At 39.5% G+C, this 27,745-nt stretch overlaps 1 long non-coding RNA gene across 1 annotated transcript; it reads left to right on the forward strand.

Annotated features, from left to right (window-relative positions):
* Positions 1-967: 967 nt before the first annotated feature.
* LOC137142520 (uncharacterized) lies at positions 968-26,991 on the forward strand. The gene is made up of 4 exons (XR_010916956.1): positions 968-1,041; positions 8,444-8,614; positions 9,313-9,424; positions 26,812-26,991. It is a non-coding gene; the product is annotated as an uncharacterized lncRNA (long non-coding RNA).
* Positions 26,992-27,745: the final 754 nt, after the last annotated feature.

Genomic DNA, 27,745 nt, shown 5'->3' on the forward strand with positions numbered 1-27,745 from the left:
TTGAGATCCTTCATCATTCAAGAGTACTCTATACTTTTCTGTGATTTTTTTAATGTCATAAGAACTTTTTCCTTACTGGCATTGATTTGTTATTCATTAGGGAGTTCCATTTGTAGCCATTTGGAATAACACAAACTAACTTCATAGCAAACTGCTGAAGTGATGATTCTTTCAGGCATAGCATATTATGTCAGAACATTTTAATAAATTCATGGCACCCAGCAAAGCAATAACTACTGTCTCTGGCAGAATAGTTAATCACAGTAGTGTAATGTATACCAAGATCCCCTGTAGTTGCTTTGACCTCTGGAGCTACCATGGAGAAGTTCAGATCTGCTGCCAGATGGTAGCAATCAAAAGTCATTCCCATCTGACAGCTGTTAATCAACCAATATGAAACAAGTTGGGTTGATAATTACTGGCTATATCATAGAAACACAGAGATGACCAGGACTAAAAGGGACATGATGATTGAACTGGGTCACATTTTATATGAAGCTTCCATTTATAAAGGGATAATAGAGGATTAACAGATGTTTTTATAAAAGGTTAATCAGCTGTTATAGAATTCAATAGGCCGATAGGTTCCTCATAGCCATGGCTTATAAGCATCTATAATGATTTTAATGATATGCTTATTACTATGTAAAATGCAAACTATTCATGTCTATAACATGCTTATAACAATGCTTTAGCTGTTTATAAACCATTTATAAATGGAACCTTCATACAAAGTGTAACCCTGAACTCTCCTCTCACCCCCAAGAATTGATTCTTCTAAGCCAGGGTGGAAGCACATGGGGATGGGGATACCTGGTTCTTCCACTACCCATGCTGTACAAATGAAAGGTTTCAGTCCTCAAGACGTCAATTTGGCAGCTGTTACTAATGTTAACATTCTGCTTTAAGCGTATACAAACCTCAAAGAATAATTTATTCCTACACAGAGAAGCTCTGCAGAGAATGGATTGAGAACTGGCTCAGACATTCTTTATCTTCTACTTCAAGTTCAAGTGCAAAACCTACACTGATGAAGGCCAGGTAATGGGGTAGATAAACAGAGATAAACAGACAATGGGAGATTTGCTAGGTCTCTGCTTGCACCTGCTGTGGGATGAAGGGAAGGGAAGGGGAAAGAAATAGCTGGAAGGTTTGAATAGAAGCATGTGAAAAATTAAAACTAAATTTTTTTTAAATGTGCTTTACATTTGATGTTGAATTTTCAATTATGACTCTTTTGTGGGGAAACAGCCTCGCATTTTATGGGTTTTCACTCAAAAAATGGTCTTGTTTCTGATTGACAAAATGCAGAATTTTCAGAATATTAAAATTCAGTACTTTTATTTCCAGTAAAAATCAGGTTGCAGAGTATAAACATGAAAAATCTCCAATTTCCTGTGATTTCAAAGCAGAAATGTTCATTTGGGGAACTATGACGTGTCCAGAGCCACAAAGAGATGTGGAACAAATAGCAATGACATTTGTGGATATGCGTAAAAAAGAAGTTGCCTATCGCCCACAGCTGTAATTTTGGCGGCTGGTAGAGGGAGCACGAAGCAATGCAGGAGGAAGGCAAGGCTGCTCGTTGGACGGTTCTTCCTGGGAAAAGAACAAAGAGGGAGTTTGAGCAGCTGAGGGAGAAGATGCTGGTAATGGGAGAGTCAGAGTTTAGCAGTTAGGAAAGGGGCGGGGTAGACAGGTGGTGGAGGTTACCACCCACCATTGAGGACTAGAAATTTGGCACTTTGAGGAGGGTCCAGTTGAAATGGATGATTGATATAATTTTACGATTAAGTGAAATACAGTGGTTTAATGTGTGTGATTATCAACTGCTAGCACCTATCTCCAGGATCTATAGCAATCTGCCAAGTACAGCTAAAAGGAATTCTACTTTAGCTTAAGTGGTACGGGTCTGTCTGTGTTTTGAGTCTGAGTTCAGTCCCCACTAATGACCATGATGTCTGTATGTGGCCACAGTTCATTATATAAGCATGCTAGATTTTTTAGGAGATTAGGAGTCAGGAGATGATTTTACAAGCTTGTGTAGCTCTGGGTCCTTGTGTATTATAGACCTAATTCCACTGGGTACCACCTATTAACAGAGCAGATTTTGGCCCTGTGCTCACAGTATCCAGCTACACAATGTATGTACATGGTGCTTCCTGTGTCAGGATTCTTTGTTTCAGTACCTGTCTCTAATAAGCCTGCAAAAGCAGCGTCTCCCTCACATTACTCTAGGACCCCAGACTGCTACAGGAAAACCAATGTGAAGAAACTTCAACAGGGAAGCCAGTGGTAAAAGATGCGATAGGGAAGGGCTGTGGGTTTTGACAGACCACAGTGTGCGCACAGCAGCAGATTCTGAATTCTGCATAAGACCAAGGCTAATTGTGAGCAGGGTGCAACTTGACAAGCCTGCTTTGAAAAAGGAGTAGGAGAGAGACTTTTTTGTATATGGTCATTACTCTGTCTGTCGAGCTGTAAATCACTGTTCCAATACCACACACAAAATCATCAATAGTTCTTGTTTGTTTTTATAGGTTAAGCAATGGGAACATTTGATCTTATCTCTCAATTCTGCTTCCCTTTTGCCTTTCACAGCATTTAAAAATAAAAAAACAGCTCAGTTTTTCCCAGGCAACCAGAAGCTTGAAAACAAATCTAATTGATGATTTTAATTATCCCAAAAACACTTAATTAGAATTACATTTAATGAAACATTTTTCATTGCTCGTTCTTAAGACCGTGATGTACATGTTAATGACCAGGTGGGATCCGCAGGCTTAGGGCCTTTTGCTGTTGCTATTGCCTTTGTGTATTTTGAAATTAAAAGCAATATGTTTTATTATAACTGCCAGGGCACTCTGATGTGTTTTTATGCAAACAAAATCAAATGCTGCAAGCTATCCTGTATAGAAAAGAACAATGGTTTTGTTTTAATATGATATTAGCAATCTCAGGTATCATGACCAGCCTTTCTGTCATGTCAGAACAAAGGTTTTAACAAGCCTCTTTCTATATGGATTATGTTTTTAAAATCCCCTCGGATGCTTTATATGAGAGGGGAGGCATTGAAAATATCATATCTTGTCTGGACTGGATGGAGTGTTTTGAGTTAATTCATTGCAGATTAAGTTCATCCCAATACAGAGGGTTTGAACAAAGATTTATGCTCCACTAAAGCTCCTACTCAGAGTTTTAAGTGGGATTGAAAGGTAACCTACAAAGGCCTATTTTGCCTATTTAAGATGGATAAAGAAATCCTGGAATTTTTTTTTAAATACACAGCTTTTTGACCTGCTTGTATTTTTACCTTAGAAATATCAAGAGTATCAAATCTGCCCTGCTCTGTTTTTCTTCTCTTGGGAAGTCTAAATCTGCCTTACAGCAAGAGTCTAAAGAAGTTTGGTCTATTTAGCAAAGAGAAGATTAAGAGTTGGCTGGATCAAGGCCTACAAGTATCTATAGATTTCTGATAGAAACTCTTTAATTTACCTCCCCCCCCCCCCCTGCAAAAAAGCATAATAAGATCCAGTGGCCGGAAGCTGGAGGTAGGCAAATTCAGACTACAAATAAGATGCACATTTTTTAGAAAGAGGGCAATTAACCATTGGAACAACTTATCTGGGGATATGGTAGATTCTCTGTCATTTAAGGTCTCTAAATAATGATTGGATGTCTTTCTAAAATATATTTTCTAGCTCATCCAGAAGTTATGGATTTGGTGAAATTTTCTGGCTTGCATGTAGGTCACATTAGATAACCATATTGTCCTTTTTCACCTTTAAAATCTATTAAAGCAATGGACTGTGATGTCTCAGCCCCTAATAGAAGGGATGGGTATGTAAAATCTTTGTCAAAAAGAGATTTTCTCTCTGACTGAGGCCCCTGGGCCTAATAATTGAATAAAAATAGGGTGAGTAAATCTATTACACACTGAGAACACTAGAAGGAATCTTAAGGAAGCAAAATGATGGAGCTGTTTCATTTTTGTGCTTGTGTTTGAATAAAGAATGCTGTGGACATCTAGTACCTACAGCCACACGCCAACAATCTGCTTTCCTCTCTCACTAAGTCAGATTCTAATGTCCAAGGCAGCTTTATGCACATGCTTTTGCTGTTCATCTCACCCAGCTGCTGTGTTTCCATAACTAACTTCTTGTTTTGTAATGTGCCTGGAAGCTCCTTGGTTACTAGAGACTTTATGAAACCATTCTCTCTTGTATTCTGTGCTGTTAAAATAAAATTTCCTATCACATGATCTCAGTATGAAGTAAAATGTCAAAGCAAAGTATTTTAAAGCTGCTCCTACTTTATATTATATTAGATCAGATTCTGCCTAGGAAGTGATGATACAAAAAGGCAGCATGTCAGATCTGATAAATTACTGCATGCTATTAGCTCATAGATTAAGATGCTTAAAATAAAATACTTTTCTGTATATAAATATCCATGTACGCCATTTCTTTATTCCTGGCTAAAGCTCTTTTAAGGTATTTCTGTAGGAATGCCAACAATCATAAAAATAATTCACAGCGCACAAGACCATCTGGAATTTGGGAGGCAACCATGTAAGGAGCCTTTGATTTGTGCACACTCTTGAGACAGGTTAAAGGAAAGTCCACACCACACAGGACTAAATGTTATTTATTTCTCTTTTTTTAACCTGCAAGTGATACTAAGTGCTCATGAAAGAGAAGTGCTGATGCCAGGCATCATGAGGGCAGATTTCACTCTCCTGTTCCCTGTACCCAACTGCTCTACCAGTTTACTCAGTCCAAAGTGTCAGAACCATCTGGGCCCTGGTGCAGTGCACCTCAGTCCTCACCTTTATCACTCCCTGCTATTTCAGTCTGATCCCACACACACACACACACACACACCTCTGCCTGACATGAAATCCATTCTCATCCTCCATAAACCCTGTTCTTATGGCCCTGGACATGGATAAATTACTGCATGCCATTATGCACACACCGCTCAGCCAAAGCACCTCACTTCTGACTAGCAGCCTCCCCTTCTATTTTAATTCTGGGCCCTTCCAGAGCAACAAGTATTGCCCACCCTGATGAACTGTGGTAGAGTATGGCATCATTTAGTAATGAGCAAAAACTGCAATCAGCAAATCACATGTCTACAGAGGTGTGAGATAAGTGCACTCATACACTGCCACCTAGTTTTTAACTGTATGACCTCATGTGCTCTAGCCCTAAAAAGACCACTTTAAGACCCTTAGATACTGTATTACTTACAGTATCATTCAGGAAAGCTAATATCAGGTCCTAAAGAAACCATCATGTTTAATCTGAGCTTTCCCATCAGTTTGTACAGGTATCCAATAGCGGTATACAACCTTGTTAGGGCAGTCCAGCATAGGCATAAATCACCAATGCAAATATCAAATCAATGTTAGGTCTTCAATACATTACACTCCTGTCCTGTCAAATTAGGGACCAACACATATGTCCATTGTGAAACGTGGAATGTGAAAGGAGAGTGACTGGTTGGTGTCTGCAGACTCTGCACTTCCCAAGGACAAAGTGTCAGTCTGCATCTAATGTACTGTAATGTGCGACTTAGTAGTATGTATGCGAACCATTTGCCCCTACTGGATGGAATCAGAACTGCTTAATTGTGCATCATCGGCTCTTCACTGCTAAAAACTCAAAAGATTTTCCTCTAATTCACCTGGTACAATCCTAAGCTTTTGCAGAAGGAGGATCTGTATTTCAGCTCTCTTGCTTTCCTTAATTAATGAATTGGAGTGCTGGTGAAGGGTACTGGGCTGATATCTCATGTGATATTATGTCCTCTACCTAGAATAACGTATGAGCAGTGGCAATACAATTTTCCCCTATACTGTCCCTCCACAGTATGTGCACCCTTGGCCTCAAGAGACTCTAGGTGAAAGTATGATTTGTTAGCTAGGAATATGATGCAAGCTCAGTTCCCATTTTGTTCAAGCATTTGGTTCTCTGCTGAGACTGCCTTCAAGGCTGCCAGTTAGTGACAACGGTAGTGAGGAGGACACTTGCCTCCTCGGAACTGGAGTGAGGCCTATAAACATCATTTCACCCTGACCACCAAAAGGCAATCAAATAGTAACACAATTGGTTGCTACTGAGGTGGGATGAATTTGAATAGGCAACCAGGAGATTTAAGGCTTCTGTAACCAATTTTTGAGCTCTTCAGCCCTTCCCCACCTGTAAAATTTCACTATTTCTTCCCCATCTAAGATTCTTCATCCAAATTTTTATATCTATCATTTAAAAAAAGCCAAAAAAAACCCACACTAAAACCCAGTATGTTTGTTTGCTGTTGATTTGCCCATTGAGGGAAAGAAATTGTGTTTAATTGGAGTGTTTTCCTAGTTTTCATTTAGGAGCAGAAATCAAAGTGTGCGGAGAGCTGGAAAACTGACTATCCTGGATCTATTCCATGCCAAGACTTTCTGAAGGTTTCCATTCGCATCACAGGCCTCTCCGGCAGGGTGTTGAGTACTACCAAGTGGTGCCAAGTCCCCTGTAGTCAATGAGAGGTAAGGGCTCTCAACACCTCACAAGACTGAGCCCTAATTGCTGGAAATTTTGTGAAGTCAAGGGGAAGCATAGCCAGCAGGACTTGGCCCATCGCCCCAAAAGAGCGGTACAAACAATATCCATATTCATTAGGTGGCTGGCAGGAAAACACAGAGAGCCAGGCTGTACTGCAGCCTGCCTACGAATTTGAAGAATTAATTAAATAAATAATAAAAATAATGAGCTCGCTGTTCAGAAGGAGCCTTTTAATGTGCCTCAAGCCGTTTTGCGTAACACAAGTAACTACAGGAATTTGCTATTTAGCAATGATAGGTCATGTCAGAGCTGGATTTCTCTTGATCTCCTGTTGAGATGACAACATGCACTGCACGCTAGTCTTCTGCCAACATGAAGCGACTGTTAACAGTTTTTCTCTTAATGAGCTCATCAGACGGGAGCACCAGTTAAAGAGAGGTCAGAGATTTGTGTTTGGTTGGCTGTCCTGATATCTCTCGCTTCTCAATTCGACACACGAACTTGTCACAAATAGGAGGCTCCCCCAGTCCACTGGGTCTAACCAGTCTCTCCCCTGACATTTATAGGCATACTCTCTGCCAGAGCCTCAGCTGGGGTGAGTTGGTAGAGCACCATTGACTGTAATAGAGCTAGGTTGATTTATGTCCATTCGGGATCTGGCCCAGCGATCTTTCACACACCACATCATTTTTCCTAATAAAAAATATTTTTAAAGTGAATAAATTATTAGACAATGGGGTTTCCACTCCCTCAGGTCAGGACATTGAGGCTACCCTCTGGATCTCATTTCTCCTGAATAGATGGGTGAGGTTCAGGCCCGTCCACAGCATCATCCCTCCCTTACAACATCCCAGACCCTGCACAGCACCCTCTTTGGATTCAAGACTCTATGACTGTGGAGCTGGTATAAAGAGCTGGTACTGATGTGCAATGATCCCTGGAACTTTACTGAAAAGCTCCAGGCTGTATTCTCTTTGCCATAGCTCTCCTCCGCACTGTAGAATGTTTCATATGGGATGTTAGGGGCATTTGCCAGTGGGAGAAGTAGCCACACTGTCAGGGAGAGCAGTAGGGGTCCACCAATAAACCATTCAAATGGCACAAGGTCTCTGCTGGATCCTCAAATTCTGTGATGTTTGAGGGCTAGATGCTCTGCTTCTTACCCAGGGGAAAGAAAGCCCTGCACCTAAGATGAAAGAATTTAGAGGAAACTTCCAGAATTTTCCTTCCACCAGGCCGCCTCCCACATGCAGGGCACACTATCTGGGCCTAAATTAGGAAGGAAACACACATGGTGGTAAAATAATGTCCTGTATATATACTGAAAATAATAGCAGCATCTCAGCTCCCGACTACATCTCCCTTCTCCCCTGCTAGTCCCCCCTCACACCCAGCTCAGATCCCCTTAGCTCCCATTTCACTCACATAAGAGGTGCTGTGCACTTTCTTTCCACTCACCTCCCATGCCATCCCTGATCTTGTGCACCACTCAGCTTCACTCTCCTCTTTCAAATCCCTTTTCAAAATTTGCTTATTTGGTTCAGCTTCCCCACCCTTTGACCTGGCTTTTCTCCCTCAAACCTAAAATGCACTCCAGTCACCTATTAACGTATGAATGAACATTTCACGGTCCATGGCCTGTTTCTGGAGCGGTTTGAGAAAACACAGTATTTGAAATTCAAAATGCTTTGATTGGACACGTAGGTAACATGATATGTTTCTCTTCCTGGACTGGATAAACTTAGTTGATAGGATGAGGTTTCAAGCATTAGGACTTGTACTTACACATTTGTTCTGGCCAAACGCCAGTTTTATGGATTATATTTTTACCTGCCTAAAATTCCCCTTGTGATTATATAATTGAATACAGGGTTCTTTTTTCACTTCAGGCCAAATTTAACTTCACTGAAGACAAGTACCTACAGGACTTTGCTATTTAGCAATGATGGGTCATGTCAGAGCGGGATTTCTCTCAGTGAAATGGAGTTAAAGGAGGAATGAATTTTCACCACCACAGAACAGCAACTGCCTTCCATCTCTGAGCTGAAAGCATTTCAGCGGTGGGTGAAGTGTCTATATATGTGTGGATGCTATATATATACAGTGACACATAACCTATATATTAAGTGTCAAATCTTCAACACTTTACTCAGTCCTTACTCAGGCACAGATCAATGGGAGTTTTGCCTGAATATGGAGTAAAAGCTGAAGGTCGTGTTCTGATATCTTTATTCACATTGAGCAGTATTTTACTCTGCCAGTCGTTCCATTTAAATCAAGGAGATTACTTGTGGAGCAAGTTATTGACCGTGGTGAATAAGGGTGGAGGTCTCTGACTGAATAAAAATTTCAGGATCTGATGTATGTAAGGTTTATGAAGAAAGTTGGTAACTTAATATCTTGCATTTATGTATCATTCATCGCATGTTATTTTGCATAGTTCCAAATTGCATCAGATCAGGTAGCCTTCAACAAATTTCTGTAAGAAAGCAATCCTTAATACTGTTTCTTCAGACATGCATCCTCCTTAGGTCTTGCATAGTTGTTATCTAAATCAATATCCGAGTAATTAAAATCCTATGACCAAAGTCCTGGGCCTTCCTTCTGATGTGTTTTATCTGTAAACTCATATCCTGATCCTGTCTTTTATCTAATTGCTCTGGAGATTTCAGGAGAAACATAATCTGACTCATTTTAATGTCCTTAACTTCTGTTCAAACTGTGTCAGTCAAAATATTTATGCTCTTTCTCTCTACAGACTCAATAATCATCTCTCTCCAGGATTGTCATCCTCTCTTCTGCTTCATTTTGCTTCTAGCTTTGAGCAACTCCTGCATTGCTGATATTCTAAGTCCCCAGATGTTTTCCAGGTTTGCCTACATCTTTATTTAAATAATACTACACTTTTCTTTGGAAACATGTGACTTCGTAATTCTGTAGCTTTCCTGTCTGAGATGCATTTGCCTTCTCTTTGTTAGCCTCCTATGCTGTGAAATCTCGTGGGTTTGTACAATACTAATCTAAACGCTCTCTATATTACCTTGAGATCTAAGAAAACCCTCTACTGTTCTATAAGAGGAATGGATGCTTTTGTGAATAATATGCTGGCTGGGGATTCAGGAGGTCTGACTTCACATCCAGCTCTGCCAAAGGCCCTGTGTGATCTTAGGCAAATTGCTTAATGTCTCTGTGCCTCAGTTTGCCCCCTGTAAAATGGCGATAATAATAGTTCCTTTCTTCCACCTTCTGTATCTCTTGTCTATGTGGCTTGTAAGCTCTCCAGGGCAGGGGCTGTCTCTTGTTAGCTGCCTAGCACAATGGGGCTCCAATATGGTTGAGTAGATACAAAAAATAATTAATAATAATACATTCCTTTCATTCTGGGATCTCTATCTAATTGCTGGATCCAGAGGTATCTGATGTATAACATCTCTAAGATAGTCCCTCTTTTGATTTTTTATTGCTATTTATTGTTTAAGTGCCAGTAGCATGCTTAGTGCAGTACAAACCAATGGGGGAAGGCTTGCTCTCTGCCCTATAGAGCTTTCAGTCTAAATGGAAACCAAGCACACAAACATAGGCTGTTTTTGAAGGAAAAGAGAGAAGTTATCAAGAGGCAACAATGTTGCAGTAACCATGGAAATAATAGACTTAAATATGTAGGTATATCATCATGGGGTGATATACACACTCTAGTCTCATAAGGAGGAAACCTATGCTTCCACTGTAGTTCCCCCAAGATCTGCCTCTGAATACACATAATGAGCAGATCTGGTGAATAAGAAGATGCCATTTTTTCAGTCACTTTTCAGAGCAGAACCACTTTAACAATTTGAACTCTAGTAAAGGCTCTTTCCCCATTAGAGTCAGCAAATGTCACACTAAAGAATAATACAGCACCAGGTCACCCACCACATATTTTATCGTCCATTTGGCTTGAACTTAGTTTCTGTCTGGTGAGCCACAAACTATCCAGGATCTATATACTATTCTGGCAAGTGCAGTTGTCTTAGAGTGTTATTTGCTTTCTAAGTTCTATTCCCATGAATTAATGTTAATCATTCTAACTACTGTATAATATTTTCTACATTTCAAGGGCGTATGCAAAGAAGTATTTAATATACTGAAGCCAGTTTTTTATTGTATGTTTCTTTCATACTTTGTCATCTATTCTAGTTTGTGATATTCTCTTAAAAAAAACCAAAAGCAGCAATAATTGTATAGCATTATTTACATTTTCATTTAGCTAGAGAAAGTTGTTAAATGGTTAATAAATTTGGTTCGGGCTTCTTTTATGGATTCTATCAATTCTATGATCACTTCTCTTTCAGACTAAATGAGCACAGTTAATTCTAATGCTCCTTTATAGGCTTGATTAACTTGTCAGGATCTGCCTAATTTAGTTTCCTGGATTTAATCATTCAGCAAGAACAAAAATGTCTACAAAAATGTTCTTTATTACAGGGACACACAACTTAGTTTAGTTTGAAATCCTGACAAGGTTTACAAATGGGAACACACTTTTTCTTTTGGATTTTATTATTCATTATGGCTATTGATTAATCGCAGTTAACTCAAGTGATTAATGCAAACAAATCAAATAGATTAAAAAATTAGTTGCGATTAATTGCAGTTTTAATCTCACTGTTAAATAATAATAGAATACCAATTTAAATTTATTATAAATATTTTTGGATGTTATTCTACATTTTCAAATATATTGAGTTCAATTACAACACAGAATACAAAGTGTACAGTTCTCACTTTATATTATTGTTATTTTTATTATAAATATTTGCACTGCAAAAAAGATAAAAGATATAGTATGTTTCAGTTCACCTCATACAAGTACTGTAGTGCAATATCTTTATGGTGAAAGTGCAGCTTACAAATGTAGCTTTTTTTTTCATAACGCTCTCAAAAACAAAACAATGTAAAACTTTAGAGCCTACAAGTCCATTCAGTCCTACTTCTTGTTCAATCAATCGCTAGACAAACAAGTTTGTTTACATTTATGGAAGATAATGCTGCCCGCTTCTTATTTACAATGGCACCTGAAAGTAAGAACAGCCGTTTGCATGGCGCTATTGTAGTGGGCGTTGCAAGATATTTACGTGCCAGATATGCTAAACATTTATATGCCCCTTAAGGCGTCGACATGTAGATTGCACTATCTTTATTAAAGTGCAAATATTTGTAATATAAAATAATAATTAGGACTGTCAATTAATCACAGTTAATGCATGCGATTAACTCAAAACAAATTAACATGTTATTTTTTTAATGAGTGTTAATCGCACACCAGAGTGCTGTGCTCAAGGGGTACCGCTGAATGCCTCTGGGGCAAGGATGCCCCTCCTCCTGCTGCCCTGCTCCACTACTGCTCCTGCCTTCCTCCCACCTCCCACCAGAGAGCCACCTCTGGCCAAGCTGTTCCAGACCAGAAGTCTGGCTCCTGTCTACTGGTCACAGCTGAGGGTAGGGGCTGATGTTGGATGTTCCCTTCCCTGTATATCCGGTCACTGCTGAGCTGGGGTCGGGAAACAGGGGGAGCCTGTCTGCTGCTTCAGCTGGTTCAGGAATGAGTGCTGCCAACAGCAGCTACTGCTGGCTGAAAAAGCCTTCAGGCTCCTGAGCACTCTGCCTAAAGAGACAGCACTCCCGCAACACACACACACACACACTCTTCCCCTTCAACACCAAAAAGATTTAAATAAATGTTTAACAGTGCAATTAAAACTGCGATTAATTGCAACTTTTTAATGTTGCAATTAATACTTTAATCATCTGACAACTCTAATTATTATTTTTATTATTATTATTATTATTGTAATGAAACCTAGAGATGGGATGGAGCCACATTGTTTGGATCTCAAATCATATCTCAACTGCTCCAAAGGTAAGGGATGGATCAAGGTTTTACTTTGGATGGGAAAACCAGAGGCATGATTCATTGTTCATCTTAGTCAATGGCAAGTCTTCATTGTCTGAATGGGGAGTTGGTAAGGTTCCAAGTTCAATTAGATCAAGAAATACCTATGTATATGGCACTGAGGAGACTGATACTGAAATAGTCCAATCAGTTCTGGAGTCCACCTTTTTAAAAAGGCCTTGAAAAATTGGAGAAGGTGCAGAGAAGAGCTACAAAAATGATTCAAGGGCCTTACAGTGAGATATTTTAGGAGCTCAGTCTGATTACCGTATCAAAGGAGATCAAGAGGTGACTTGATCACCATGTATAAGGGCTTGTCTACACCACCACTTTTGTCAGTATAGCTTATGTCATTCAGAGGTATGAAAAAAACCACCCCTGAGCAAAATAAGTTACGCTGACAGAAGCGCCAATGTAGACAGTCCTATGCCAATGGGAAAGAGCTCTCCCATCGGCATAGAGTGGCTACACAAGCAATCTTACAGCTGTGCACCTACATCAGTACAGCTGTCATGTAGACGTGGCCTTAGTATCATCACAGGGAGAAAATACCAGTTACTAAAGGACTCTTTAATCTAGAAAAGAAAAGCATAACAAGAATCAATGGCTAGAAGTTAAAGCCAGACAAATTCAAATAAAAAATAAGGTCACGTTTTTAACAGTGAGGATGATTAACCATTAGAGAAAATGACCAAGGGAAGTGTTGGATTCTCCATGTCTTGAAGTTTTCAAATCAAGAATAGATGCTTTTCTGGAAGATACACTTTTAGCCAAACACAAGTTATTGGACACAATAAAGTGGTAACTGAGTGAAATTCTATGGCCTATGATATACAAGAGGGCAGACTAGATGATCTAATAATGTTCCCTTCTGGCTTCGAAATCCAAAAAGTGAAACGGGCTAAGAACAAAGGCCCTACCTGCATGAGAATCCCAGAGCATGCCTTGTTGCAACCGGGTTGGCAAACACCTTGTCCACGAGGTTCTTCTTGATACAGTTTGGTGAATTCATGGTGCAAAATACCGTTGAGCAGACTGTGCTGGTGTGTCCATAATGGCACTAGTTCAAATAACCTTTCCCAGCCCACCCCTCAACAGCCCAGCCTCATGCTGGTCAGTCCTCCTGGTGTTGCTTCCATGGCTTCTGCCACAGATGTCGTCGTCTCAACACCAGCAGCCCTTGCCTTCAAAAAAGAATTATAGACAAGAACTGAAAATCCATCTCACTTTAAAGACATGCCTCAGAGGTAGCTCTGTAATCTCAGCATCATTCTAGGGCTTTGGCTCAGTGCTGAAATGCATTGCCTACCAAATCATCAGCCTCTTGTACTGTTGCAACAAATGTATGTACCGCCGACACCAGACGTCACTGTTATCTAATCACAGGGAGCTAGCACTAGGATTTGATAGCTGCCCACCATTCTGGTTTGGCTAGGACTGTCCTGAGCTTTGGAAATCAGTCCCCAGTAGATCTAGTTGAAATGTTTTGCTGGAAGAGCTGTTTGTTTGCTTGTTTTTACAAAGAACAGTTTTTGAAGGAAACAAATTTTGTCATTAATGTTTTTATTTTCCAGGGAAAATTTCAAGTATTTCAATCAAAGGAAACAAAAATGTTAATGGAAAAGGGGAGGGGCAGGAGAGGGGAAATACTGGGGTTGTACTCCCCCCACTCCCAAATGAAACAAAATTAAAGGTTTTCAAACATCAAGTTCCATTAAAAAAATTGAACAAAACCATTGTTTTCAATTCTTTCTAAATTTTTGGTGGAAAATATCTCTCTCACCTCTGCCATCTCTAGTCCTGAGTATTTTCAGTCTTCACCAATGCCCCTGGGACTGTGGGCAGCTGGAGGGGACTGTAACACTGCTTGTATAGCAGCACGTCCCCAGCAGCTTAGCAGCATGCAATGAGCTCTGTGATTCCCCCACCAGTTTAGCCCCATACCTTGCAGAGATAAAAGCGCAGGTCTTGAGCTAAAGGAGATCTCCCTTAACTTCTAGTAGCAGAAGGTCCTGTATCGTCTCTGTGGACCAGCCACTACAGGACAACATCTGACTGCCACTCATACCTACACTGGGCTTTCCTTTCTAAATAGACTCAAGCCTTGGGTGGATTGATGAGAATTCCACTCGTGTTCATGTGGCTGCAGGTTGCAATTTTGAATGAGAAGGATCAGTATGGCCATCCCTCAAAGCTCTTGCGCTCGGAATTGTGTACAGGTGTGACATTTATATCTGAAATATGACTTGCTCGCCATGTGAGAGGAGGGGATTTCTTCCACCTTTTCTGATCTTTGTATTAGAAAATACATTTAACATAGCTGTAAATATTATAATTTATCTCTGAGCCACATTTTGCCTATAAAATACACTTGCCAGTCCCCAGTATTGTTTATTTACAAAGGCAGAGTGGCCAATGGCTTGAACACAGGATTGTAATCAGGCACTGTTGAATTCTAAATCTGGCTCTTCATAGTTAGAGCAAGTCACTTAATCTCTGCCTTGGTTTCCCTATATGAGGATAAAAGAAAATAGGCTACAGTCCTTCTGTGAGACCACTTGGATCTCATTGCAAGATCTGGGCCTTAGCTACTTAAAGTGTTGTGAGGATTTATTAGTTCATGTTTGTAATTCACTTTGAAAAGTACAGGGTATCATTGTTTCTTTCTTCCATGTTTTCTGAAGGGAGTACATTGCTCTTCCCACATTCCAAACAGGTATCCCCAAATTATTATACTTTCCAGTAGAAATGAGCCACGTGTGCTTATGTTCGTATGTCCATATTTTGAAATGAAAAAAATGAACTGAGCCTCATCTGTTTCAGACCTTATCAAAAACAAATTAGAATTAAAAATGTCCACTGATGTCCTGTGAGGTTTTAAGTAAGAAAATCTGTGAGGCAGCCACAAGAATTTCTCCTTAAAATCAAGAAAATACATATACCTAGACACATCTCATCCATTCCTTCTTAATTAATATAATTACTGCATTGCTGAGTGCATGGCAGCCTCCTCTTTAAGGAACCAGGTGAAGGGTCTGTAAACACATCTGAGAAATCGTGGCACTTTTCATCAGAATTGCTCATGAATATTTATGGAAAAAATCTAGATAATTGTAAAGGGACACTGTCAAGATAGAAACCATGAGTCAGATCCGGAGAGGTGCTGAGAGCCTATAACTCCCATTCAAAGCTCCAGTCTATTTTTTTTTTTACCATGTATACTTGCTTACTTATAACACTTCACTCATCTTGAGCAATATGGTCAGTTTCTTGTTTCATTTATAGTTGAGATAGACTGGAACCAGCACCTAGAATCCAAACATGAATTAGATGATTTAGGACCTTCATCAACTCCAATATCTAAGGTTCTGACACCTCTGACACCTTTTAATGCCATTATTAATTGTAAGGTGCAATAACTGGGTTACCTAGGGAGGTGGTGGAATCTCCATCCTTAGAAGCTTTTAAGGCCCAGCTTGACAAGGCCCTGGCTGGGTTGATTTAGTTGGGTTTGGTCCTACGTTGAGCAGGGGGTTGGACTAGATGACCTCCTGAGGTCCCTACCTCCTTCCAACCCTAATCATCTATGATTTTATAACTCCCACTCAATGAATTGTTTGTTCTTGAAAAACCTCAGCTCGCTCTTATCACCTGGTTTCTAGTAACATAATCATCAAGATGCAGCCCTTCCAGGGGTTATGTGAAATTAATTATGACTGCTGCAATCTAGGAAATCAGGAAAGCGATTAATTGAAACCAACATCTTGTATGGGCAGGTGACTGCTGTCGAAGATTCACAGGTATCCATGCTGTGCTGCAGCAAAGCACTCTGGGTAGCCTGCAACTATGAAGCACGTCGTCAATAATTTTGAATACATTAAACAAAGCTACAGCTACATGATTTTTTTCCCAGAGAAGAAATCTTAAGATCCCACAAGACGAAGAGAATAGCAAAGCTTCGCGTGTCAGATCCGAGTAGGGAAACCCATCACCACCCAACAATCAAATAACAAACAGAAGAGCAACAGAGCCACCCTCATGTGGAGAAAGGAAATCACCAACAGAGCTTGTGCCCCCATTCAAAATTCATTTTGAGACAAAAAAAAACAAACCCCAGCCTGTCCTTTTTAACTGATGAATAATGTATAGGCAAGCAGCAGGAATAGTCAATCAGCTGATTACATGCAACTGTTTTGATAGGGACAGAGACACAATAGCCAGTCTCCATAGATGGACACCCTTGCCAATTTAGTTTCATACACTGATGGATGCTGGCTGACTCCTTATCCTTTTCTCTACCCCTTCCATTGGTTTGAAATAAAAGAAGGTTACCTCCTTTCTCGCCTTCTCTTTCCTGCCACAATGATAGAGGTTAAGTATGGATAAGAAAGGCAATTAAAATAGATCTGTCACACGTTTGTTATTCCGATGTGTCATGCTATATTCCTTCTCTGGAGTGAGCTGACACTGTAAGATGGTAATTGAAATTCTTCACTGTTGACAGCTCATGACTAATATGGCGATTTTTATTACACGTTCTCCTGAATGTAGCAAAGATGAATGCATATTAAATTAGAAATTTGGCAGGCTCTAAGGCCAGGACAAACTCAAAGTTTCCTGCATTCTGTATCACATTGGCAACATGCCAGCATCCTGTGGGGCCACTACCTGGTTTGCATAAGATGGAGTCAGTGCCTAAATCCAGCCAAAATAGCCGCCATCCCTTCCAGGTACATTCTAACCAGCAAAGCACATGAGTTACCTCAATGACTCACTGAGTAACTGGAGTGCAGCAATCTCTCTACTAACAGCAGCACCTACTTTGCCTCTTCTTGCCAGAAGGAGCATTGTTCTGTGTAGAGACCCCAGGGATTTTCCAGCAGTTAATGGCAAGTTCAGATAAGGCCTTAGTCTACTGACCTGGTACAGTTTGTCTGAACGGTTGGGAAATACTGGCTTTTGTATCAGCAGGAGGGAAATATGTGAGCAAGCTTCAGGTGGAGATCAGGCTGGGACAAGGAAGGGTAATGAAGGTGCCCGACCGCCACCACTAAAACCATACAGTTCAGGAAAGAAGAGATGGCTGGTCAGGTCCCTAGGAGAGGAAAAGGGAATTGTGTGGGCCGAAGAGGTAAAAGGATCAAAAGAGAAAAGGCAGTGAAGAAATGAGGGAAAGAAAACAAAGTGATCATCTATCTATGTATCTATCTATCTATCATCATCTTAGGGTTTTCTATACAACCTGCGACAGTCGTATCTAGACATTTCCCAAGCATCTTGGGTAAATAAATGCTATGAAATTTATTTAAGTTTATACAGTATTTGCATTTTCCTGTCAGAAAAGTGAAATTGAAAGAACAGTGTGGGGCCATCTTTGGTCCCAGGTGAGAGATAGTGTGTAGAAAAGGGGAAGGACCATCTTCCAACCAATTACATACAGCCTTCTGACATCGCAGGAGAAGTGGGGACACACTTTCCCCTCCAATTTGAGTATTAAAAGCTGATGAGGACAATCATCTCCATTGCCATTCAGATCTATGTGCCAGAGGGATGATGTGGAAAGTACTGTTCTAAAGGGCACTTCTGGAGCTCTGCACTGTTTATTAGCACTGAATGAATCTCAAAAGATTTAAGGAAGGACCAGAGGACTGCAAATTACTTGCAAAGAATGCAAAACTATTAAAACTATGTTTTTGCCTTTGAAACTCAAAAATGGACCCATTTTTTGCAGTAAATCTTGGTAAGTTACTTACCTTTTTTGAAAAAAACTTTGAAAGCATGCTCCCCAAAAAATCATTTTTGCATGTTTATTTCACTTTCCCATGTTGCATGTTCCTGTAGGGTTGCAGAAAAAGTAGCACTCGGTGTAATGGGGAAGAATCAGCTATAATGCCATATGGATATGGTACAAAATACAGGCATTTCTACATCTCACTGATGTGAAAATAGCATTCTACCAATACAGTAAAATTACATGAAATAAACTGACAAACATCGTGCAAAACTCCATGAAAAAAAGACTAAACATAGCTCTGTTCAGGAGAAGTCTCCTGAAATCCAAACTGATACAAAGCTTTTTTGGTCAGGAAAGCAGGCTTCCTCTTATAATATTTCCATTATTTTCTGATTTTGAAAATTGTTGTTTTGGAGACTGTATTTCCATTTTCCCCTGATTTTGACCCAGTTGGAAGTCCAAAGCCAAGAGGATCCGTATTTCATCTGATAATCATCATTTCACTTTGGTACCACTTCTTGCTGGATTCTATCAAAACATTAAGAAATGCATCTTTTGCATTTTTTAAGGTAACCCACATTTTTCAAATCCTCAAAAATGGTTTAGTGCAGGTAAAGTTCAATATATGGGCACAAGTTTGGATTAGTTCTTATATCACAGAATCATAGAAATGGAGGCTTAGAGGGGACCTTGAGAATTCATCAAATCCAGCCCTCTGCACTGAGGCAGGAACAAGTAAACCTAGACCATCCATGATGGGAGTTTGTCCAACCTGTTCTTAAAAATCTCTGGTGATGGAGATTCCACAACCTGCCTTGGAAGCCTATTCCAGAACTTAACTACCCTTAAAGTTAGAAAGCTTTTCGTAATATCTAACCTAAATCTCCTTTGCTGCAGATTAAGCCGATTTCTTCTTGTCCTACCTTCAGTGGACATGCAGAGAAATTGCCCACCATCCCCTCTGTATCAGCACTTTAACATATTTAAAGACTGTTATCCTGTCCCCATCAGTCTGCTTTTCTCAAGACTAAACTTGCCCAGTTTTTTTAACCTTTCCTCATAGGTCAGGTTTTCTAAAGCATTTATCATTTTTGTTTCTCTCCTTTGGACTCTCTCCAACTTGTCCACATCTTTCCTAAAGTGTGGGACCCAGAACTGGACACAGGACTTCAAGTGAGGCCTCATCAGTGCCAAATAGAGTGGGACAATTAACCCTTTTGTCTCTCATACAGCACTCCTGTTAATACACCCCAGAAAAAATAGTAGCCTTTTTTGCAATTGCATCATATTGTTGACTCTCATTCAATTTGTGTTGCTCTATAATCCCCAGATCATTTTCAGCGGTATTACCACCAAACCAGTTATTCCTCATTTTTAGTTGTGCATTTGATTTTTCTTTCCTAAGTGAAGTGCTTTACATTTGTCTTTATGGAATGTCATCTTGTTTAATTCAGACCAATTCTCCCATTTGTCAAGGTCATTTTGGATTCTGATCCTGTATTCCAAAGTGCATGCAACCCCTCCTAGCTTGGTGTCATCTGCATATTTTATAAGCATGCTTTCCACTCTATTATCCAAGTCATTAATAAAAATAGTACCAGACCAGGGCACACATTTGTCAGAACCACTAGAAAGATATTCCCTCCCAGTTTGACACCAAACCATCGATAACATTGAATATATTCTTTCAACCAGTCGTGCACCAACTTTATAGTGATTTCATCTAGATTGCAGTTCCCTGGTTTGCTTATATTTTATACTATGTGAACTGGTTTGCCCAGCCTTGTAAAGGACCATGAGAGAACAATGGGTTCCATCTTCATTCTCTGATTGAAATCGTGGCCCCAGTGAAATCCGTAGCAAAACTCCCGCTCAATTCAATGAAGTCAGGATTTCACTTTGTACTTTTTAAAGAATTGAGGCTTAATTTAGTTCTGGTGAAAGATGGCAAATTAACAGCCCTAGGGAGTGATGTCCTCTGTTTATCCACAGAGCAGGTATGGCCTGACCAGATTCAGTGCAAGCTCTCCAATAATGCCCTGTCAATATGCATGAATTCTTACCTGGAGACAACACCTCAGTTTAAGTGGGTACATCAGTGTCCATGGTCAAGCTAATTGTCTCTGTGCCAAGAGTCAAATGGGAATGACTTTTGGTCACAACTAGCCTGACCTAGATTTGAACTGATAACCCAGATGTGGAAGGCTCCCCATTACCAGTTCCAAGTGATACATGCCTTAACCTCTCCATTCTTCAGTCAGACAGTAACACATATCAGACTAAAGTGTTTTCTGCATCTCATAATTAAAAGCAGTCAGTGCTTCTGCTGGCATATGACTGTTCAAATATCCATCTGACAAAACAAGGCTCACCCTCAGAAAACCAGCCCAAACTTATTACTGATTCAAGATGAGCATGAGCTGCAGAATTTGATCTGCATTTCAAACACTCTAAAGTTTGGTATACTAGGATATGGGTTTTTAATTCAAGCCAATGTCTGTTATGGAAGGAAAAGACATTTTCCTACCATGATTTCTTTTTGTGACTGTGTACATGGTCAGTGTAGCAGGCAAGAGATGGGGGATGAAATGCCAATTGTTTATGTTCAGCAAACCAGAATGAAGAACCACTCATTTTTGTACAGCCAAAACTGGCCCTGGGAATGTGTTTTCATAGACTGTAATTAGCCTAAAATGTAAGTATCAATTAATTTACATGCAGAAAAGCTGTGTAGGATCCATCAGAAGACATGCTTTCTGCTACAGTCATAACTGTTACAAGCTATGCTACCTATACTTTTATCTGAGACAACTACAGCTGGCAGAGATCTTCATCAGAAGTGACCAGTGTGTCCTGGCAAATTCCTATAGGCTCATGCTATGTTTTAAAGCACTTCAGATCCTACAGCAAAATTTCACCTATCTTCCTATCTGTTTCCATAAAGGATGTTTTAGCAAAACCTATTCTTATTTGCCACTGGCAGTTAACATGTGGATTACCCTAGATGAGGATCTGGCCATATGCACCAAACTTATCCGTTGTGTAACATCACTGACTTTATGAAGTTACATCAGGAAAGATTTGCTACATGACTTTCTTGGTGTCTCAAATACTGATTTAATTACAATCCAATAAGAAAATTATTAGATGATTTACAAATACCAGTGGATTATTAAAACTGTATTTCTTAGGTGCCATCAGCCATTTAGCTGATTTGTTTTATTGCATAATTTTATGTCAGGAAATACCCTTAGTTTCATAAAGAATTCAATGAAATATGTATTTTTAGATTAAATAATATAATTCATTGCTAATTAAATATCAACTGTCTGACTCATATATACTTATGACATGTAATTGTGTAATAGTTATACAGTATCTTATTAAATAGTAATTACATCTCAATAAACAGATTCTCAATGTTTTAGGGGGGGAAAGTAACAAGAATAGAGAGAGATATCTTTTACTACAAATTATTTTTCCAACTGGAAGCAAACACCAGTAATTTGAACAAAAACTGGAGACACAACAAAAATTTGGCAAACTGCATTCATATTCTGAACCTCTCTAATCTTTTGGAGATTCTGGACTAAAATCTTCCTTTACATTATGCAAACCTTACCACTTAAACAAATTTGGCTATTTTAGGATACTCATTGGGGCTACAGTTAGTCGTTGTCTTCTCTTTTCTTGCCACTTCCCTATTCGGAGTCGGTGACTTCTATAGCCTTCTTCCAAAACTCACGATCATACACCTGGCTGTCATGTAAACTGATCTCTCTAAGGTCCGCTGATATCCAGTCCATGTATCAAGTCTTTGGTCTCCCCCTTGGTCATTTTCCATCCACAATCATTGCAAGGGCCATCCTATCAATATAATTCTTAGAGCTCCACTGGACGTATCCATACCTACGTAGCCTCCCTCAGTTTGTCTTCAACTGGGGCAACCAATTGAAGAGAGGCTACAGATAATTTTGTTTAAAAATAAGTCCCCAGTTCTGCAAAGACTGACTTCAATGGGACTACTCACAGTGTATAAAGTTAAGCACAGACAATTAGCTTATCTTGTTCTCACTGACCTCAGTGGGAGCAGGTTTGGGCCTTAATCTTCTACTAGTTATAGTTTGGGAGGCCAAAAGAGAGAGATTTATTAGAATAGAAGGTGACAGTCTCCTACAGCCATGAGTTGGAGGCTTTACACAGGATAATAACTATTGAAAAATCTATATATGGTGGGTGAAAGAAACCCAACATGTTTTCTTAAATTTGAGACAGAGCACTCAAAGCTTTCAGCAGAAATAGGGGCCAATCCTGCAAGTTTTCTGTAAACAAACTGCTTACAGAATCAGGCCCCAAATAGACAAAGTGTGTGCTTTGTTCTGGCTGGTTTACTCCTCCGGGTCTCTGAGATAGAAGGAGTTAAGTTGAGAAGAACGTTGATTTTCTTGTTCTGGTTTATTTGCATTTTATTCCTCCTCCTAAGATCTTAATGCTCATACCTTAATCATGCTGTGCGTCAGAGTTTCCTTTCCAAAGATGTGAATAAATGTAAAGCTATATATGGATTGTCAATAATTAATGTTGCAGTTTGAAATTTTTACTGGAACTTCTTATGCTTTTTCAGTCCAATTTATTTATTATTGGTTTTAGCAATGTGCTACTTACGTTATGACTCAACTCTTTGATTCTGTAACTAAGGATTATATAGCAATCTTTGGAAAAATCCATTAGAAAATTGCATTTAAAATACTCTCCATTATCAGTTACTATATTTCTTTAAAAAAACCCTTAAATAGTCTATTACATCCAAAATGAATGCTCCCCAGGACGCTTAATTTAAGAGGAAATCCTCAGTTGCTGCTGTAGGGGGTTAGATTGTGTCTGTGGGTACAATCCTGTGTAAGGGCCATTGCCTCAGGAGAAGCACCAAGGAAGAATTGTAAATCAGATGGTCACAATCCCTTCCCTGGTCCCATTGTGCTCTACAGCACCTTAATAGATACAACAGACTCCCCCATTCTCAGGATGGCTCAGCTCCACTATCTGGGGCTTTGCAGGAGGTGGAGTCACCCTTCTCCACCATTTAATTGCCCATTTGCTTGTGAGGTGTTGGGGGAAATAGCAATGGTGCAGGGACTGCTTCCTTTCCCCACATGCCCCTTGCACCTGGAGCAAAATTCTGGGGAGGCTGCACAGAGGAGCATGAAGGAAGGAATCTTATCCCCCTTGTACTTCTGAATGACCACGTAAACACAGTGTTATCCATTAAGGATTTGTGAAAATGCCATCAGTAGAAGAAACCTGAAAGATACATTGGAACAAGAGAAGCTACCTTAATGGAAGGAACTCCATTATATGCTTCAATGGGCCTTACTAACACAGAATGCTGTCTAGGAGTGAGCAGGGACAAGCATATTCAGGACTGATGTGCAGACACTGGAACATGATTGCTGGCTGAGTTGCCTTTTTCTGTCCATTTGAGACAGTCACTTAAGAGCTTATTGCTAGTGATGCATCTTTGCAGCAGGTACTGCCACAAATCAGCAGTTTCTAAAAACTCTTGCAGCAACTAATGCAGTTCCATTCAGGGAAGGAAAATGACAGCACTGTGGAAGCACTACTAGCAGAAGAGATTGATCTCAGGACTGCAACAGACTTTGTGAGAGCAAATGGGTTGACCTAGATTAACAGGAATTGGTAATATTGCATAATGGATAATACTTTGTCCTTGTACAGCTCATTCCATCTCATCCTCACAACACTCTCCTGTGGGAGGGAAGTATTATTATTATTTCCCATTTTACAGCTGGGGAAACCCAGGAACAGAGAAGTTAAGTGAATTGCCGAACACCGGGCTCAGGAAGTCTGAGGCAGAACTGGGCACAGAACCCCCATTGCCTGACTCCCACTTCCTTTCTCTAACTTCATCAACACTGTCAGTGCTTGAAAATTGAAACCACATCTCTGTGATGTTTAGCCAGGGCTATAAAGAGGCTCTCATAAACCATATAATATCGTCTGCTGGAGCTGTTCAGAAAACAGAATTTTCACCCTGCTGAAAATTTCAAGTAAAATTTCGGTTCCGATTTGGAACAGAGTCAAAATATCAAAAAAAAAGTCAGTGAAACAAAGAATTCCAAAAAAGCTTTATATCAGAAATGTTAAAACAAATAACTTTGACTTTTCAATCCAAAGAAATCAAAAACTGTCATTCTAAATTGACATTTCGAGATAGCATGTCTTCAGTTTTTAAAACCAAAGAAATGAAGCAACATTTTATGTCAAAACAAAAAGTTGTTTTGTTTCAAAATGGTGATAGAAAACAAGTTTTCATTTTGACATTTTTTGCCAGAAAATCAATGTTTTTCATCAGAATTGATACTTTCCCCTGAAAATAATCAGTTTTGACTAAATGAGAGGTTTCAGCAGGAAAATTTTCATCAGGAAAAAAATGCTGACCAGTTCTGACTACCAACATTCCTCTATGTGTTTGGAGCCACCCTCTATAGTTACCACGCACTATCTGCTATAGCCACTATGATAATGTTAACCACCACATATCCCATCCCACCACTGGAAATGGAGAATCTGGAGGCTTGGAGTGGAAGTTCATTGTGGATAAGAGGTCTTGCCATGCACAGACCTGGTCTGAGAAGCAACCGCCAAAGATACAGTTGAGACCAAGAAGCTCCCACTGAGATCCAGCACTAAAAATATGGATGAAGTAGTGGTAAACACAAAACCATAGGAAACTTGTCTGGTTTTAGATTTCATTATGCATTTGGAATAGCTTTGCCATAGTTTGCTAAAGCCCCTTAAAAGATCCTGAGCTAATTTAGGAGTTTTCTTTGAAATCAGGTGAATCAGCTGTTTTGATTGAGTTTCACTTTCAGTTTTTAGGTTCCTTGGTATCTCAAAAACAAATTCAGAAGTTTTGAACCCACGTGGATCAGATCAAAAGAAAGGTCCTCTTCCACCCCTGTGAAATGTCACCAACCAGGATCACACAGCTCTGATTATATGGTTATTCCTGGATGAGTTTTTTAATTAAATGTGGTAAATTTTCATTGAAAATGGTTCAATTGCTGTCTTCAGAGAGAGGAGACAAGCACATTCTTCTAGACTAGCTTTGGGAAAGGAAGTATGAGATGGGAGTTAGGAGATGTGGGTTCTATCCCGGCTCTTCTTGAGTAACCTAGCACAAATCAGTTCACTTCTCTGTGCTTCCATTTCTCCCTCTCTAAAATGTAGATAACAAATCTGACCTACCTCATAGAGTAGCTGAAAGGCCTGATCCATTGCTTGGGAAATGCTTTGGGATCCCCTTGTAGAAAGGCAAAATACTATCATTATTAAAGTGTACTCCACTAAGCTAAAACCTGTTCCGCAACAAATTTCATAGATACAGTAAAGCTCTTACACAGTGGGATAAATTCTTCTCTCGGTTACACATACACAACCCAATTGAGCTTGTTGTTATCATTGCAGCCATACACTGTCAACTTCATGCTGACAGTTCAGTAGATTTTGATGATTTATAATAACTACCTTTTTCTCATCAACTTTTATTTTCCTTGCCCCAATATCTGACTCCCACCTGTGTGCACAAGCTCTGATTGATGGTCTCCTGACTCTCTACCTCCAAAGTTTCAGAGATGATGGTAGAGCAGCTGTCCTGAGATTCCTTCAAGACTCAGGGCAGCTATTTCATCCCAGCTGAAATCTTCAAGTGTTCTTTTAAAAAAATCCTTCATCATTGGAAATGGAGAAAGAATGGCAATGAGCAGTGGTTCACAGTGTGAGATTTTTAAACACTTCATTTCCATCTTAGTTTAAGTATCTTAAGTCTTTGAAATAAAGAAGCTAACATGAGGTGGACTGCCTCTTTGTCTAACAGCAGTGTGCCTAGCATTAATGATCTCTTACACCCACATACAAATACATGGATTTGTATACTAAGAAATGTAATAGATTTTAAACTTGAAATCATGGCAAATAAATTTTCAACAATATCGCATCTCCTTTCTCCTGCCTGAGATGAGTTTACCATCAGTTTGATAAATGGCATATTTTAATGCACTTGTAAGGCAACACATTTTGCAAGCAGGAAATATGAAAATTTTGTCAACATCCTGGAAGAATGTATCTTAAAGAACATGTGTCTAGTGATTAGAGCAAGGGACTGGGAATCAGGGTTTGCCTTGTCCATTAATTCACTGTGTGACCTTGGTAAAGTCTCTTAATTATTCTGCCTCTGTTTTTCCATCTGTAAGGTGGGGATAATACTTATCTACATCTCTGGAATGCTAAAAGGCTTAGTAAATTATTGTTTGTAGAGCACACTGATATCAGAGGAGCAAAGTTATTGGGGTGAAAGGAGTTATTATTTATTATATATTGTTATGCAGAAGAAATTTACGCTACACTGTTAGGTACACTTTAAGATGTACAGATTTTAGTAATTTTTCCCTGACTCACTGTGTAATCCATGCTGGGAAGTTTGGGGAAAATATTTGTGTCCCTAAACAGTGTTGTCATTTTTTTTTTCATTTCACAAATACTAATTTCTTATTCCAATGTCATTTGAACAGAGCTGAAGCCAACGCTGTCTACGATGTTGAAAAATTGGAGAGGATGCTGAGACGAACAACAAATTATTTGAGAGCTGGAAAAATGCCTTGCAGAGAGAGATTTAAGGAACTGAATCTGTTTAGTTTAATAAAAAGATTCAGAGGTGACTTGATGGTGAGAAAATAGGTATTAAAGGTATTATAAAGCTAAAATGGGTATTGAAGGGATCTTTTGTCTAATGGAGAAAGGCATCACAAGAACTAATGGCTGGAAATAAAAACCAGATACATTCAAATTAGAAATAAGGCACAATTTTTAACAATGAGGATGATTAACTATTCAGAAAAACTACCAAGGAAAGTCTTAGATCAAGACTGGAGGCCTTTCTGGAAGATATGCTTTAGTCAAGCACAAGTTATTCGGCACAACACCAGAGTAACTGAGTGAAATTCTTTGGCCTGTGTCATATAGGAAGTCAGACTAGACAACCAAATGGTCCCTTCTATCCTTAAAATCTATGAGTTTTTCATATCCCAACATATAGTCCTAGTGGTAAAATCTTTCTGAAGCTCTCTCATGAAGACTTGACTCCCATTGATTTTTAATAGGACTTTTGACTAAGCAAAAGGAAGGATGGTCTGGTAACTAGGTTGCTAGCCTAGGACTTGGGAGACCTGCGTCAAAGTCTCTTCTTTGCCACAGATTTCCTGTGTGACCTTGGGCAAGTCACATAATATCTCTGGGTCTCAGTCCTCCATCTGTAAAATGGGGATAATAGCACTTCCCTTCCTCATGGGGGAGTTGTAAAAATAAATACATTAAAAATTGCGAGATGACTCAGATACTATAATGATGATGGCGGTGGGGGTACATAAGTACCTAAGATAGATATCTAGCAAAGATGAAGTAGAAAGTTCAAGACACGGCGCTATTTAAATAGCTGGGTTGTATTCT

Source organism: Emydura macquarii, unplaced genomic scaffold, assembly GCF_026122565.2.
Source record: "Emydura macquarii macquarii isolate MOO-44397 ecotype Brisbane River unplaced genomic scaffold, CSIRO-AGI_Emac_v2 contig_374, whole genome shotgun sequence".
Lineage (NCBI taxonomy): Eukaryota > Metazoa > Chordata > Testudines > Chelidae > Emydura > Emydura macquarii.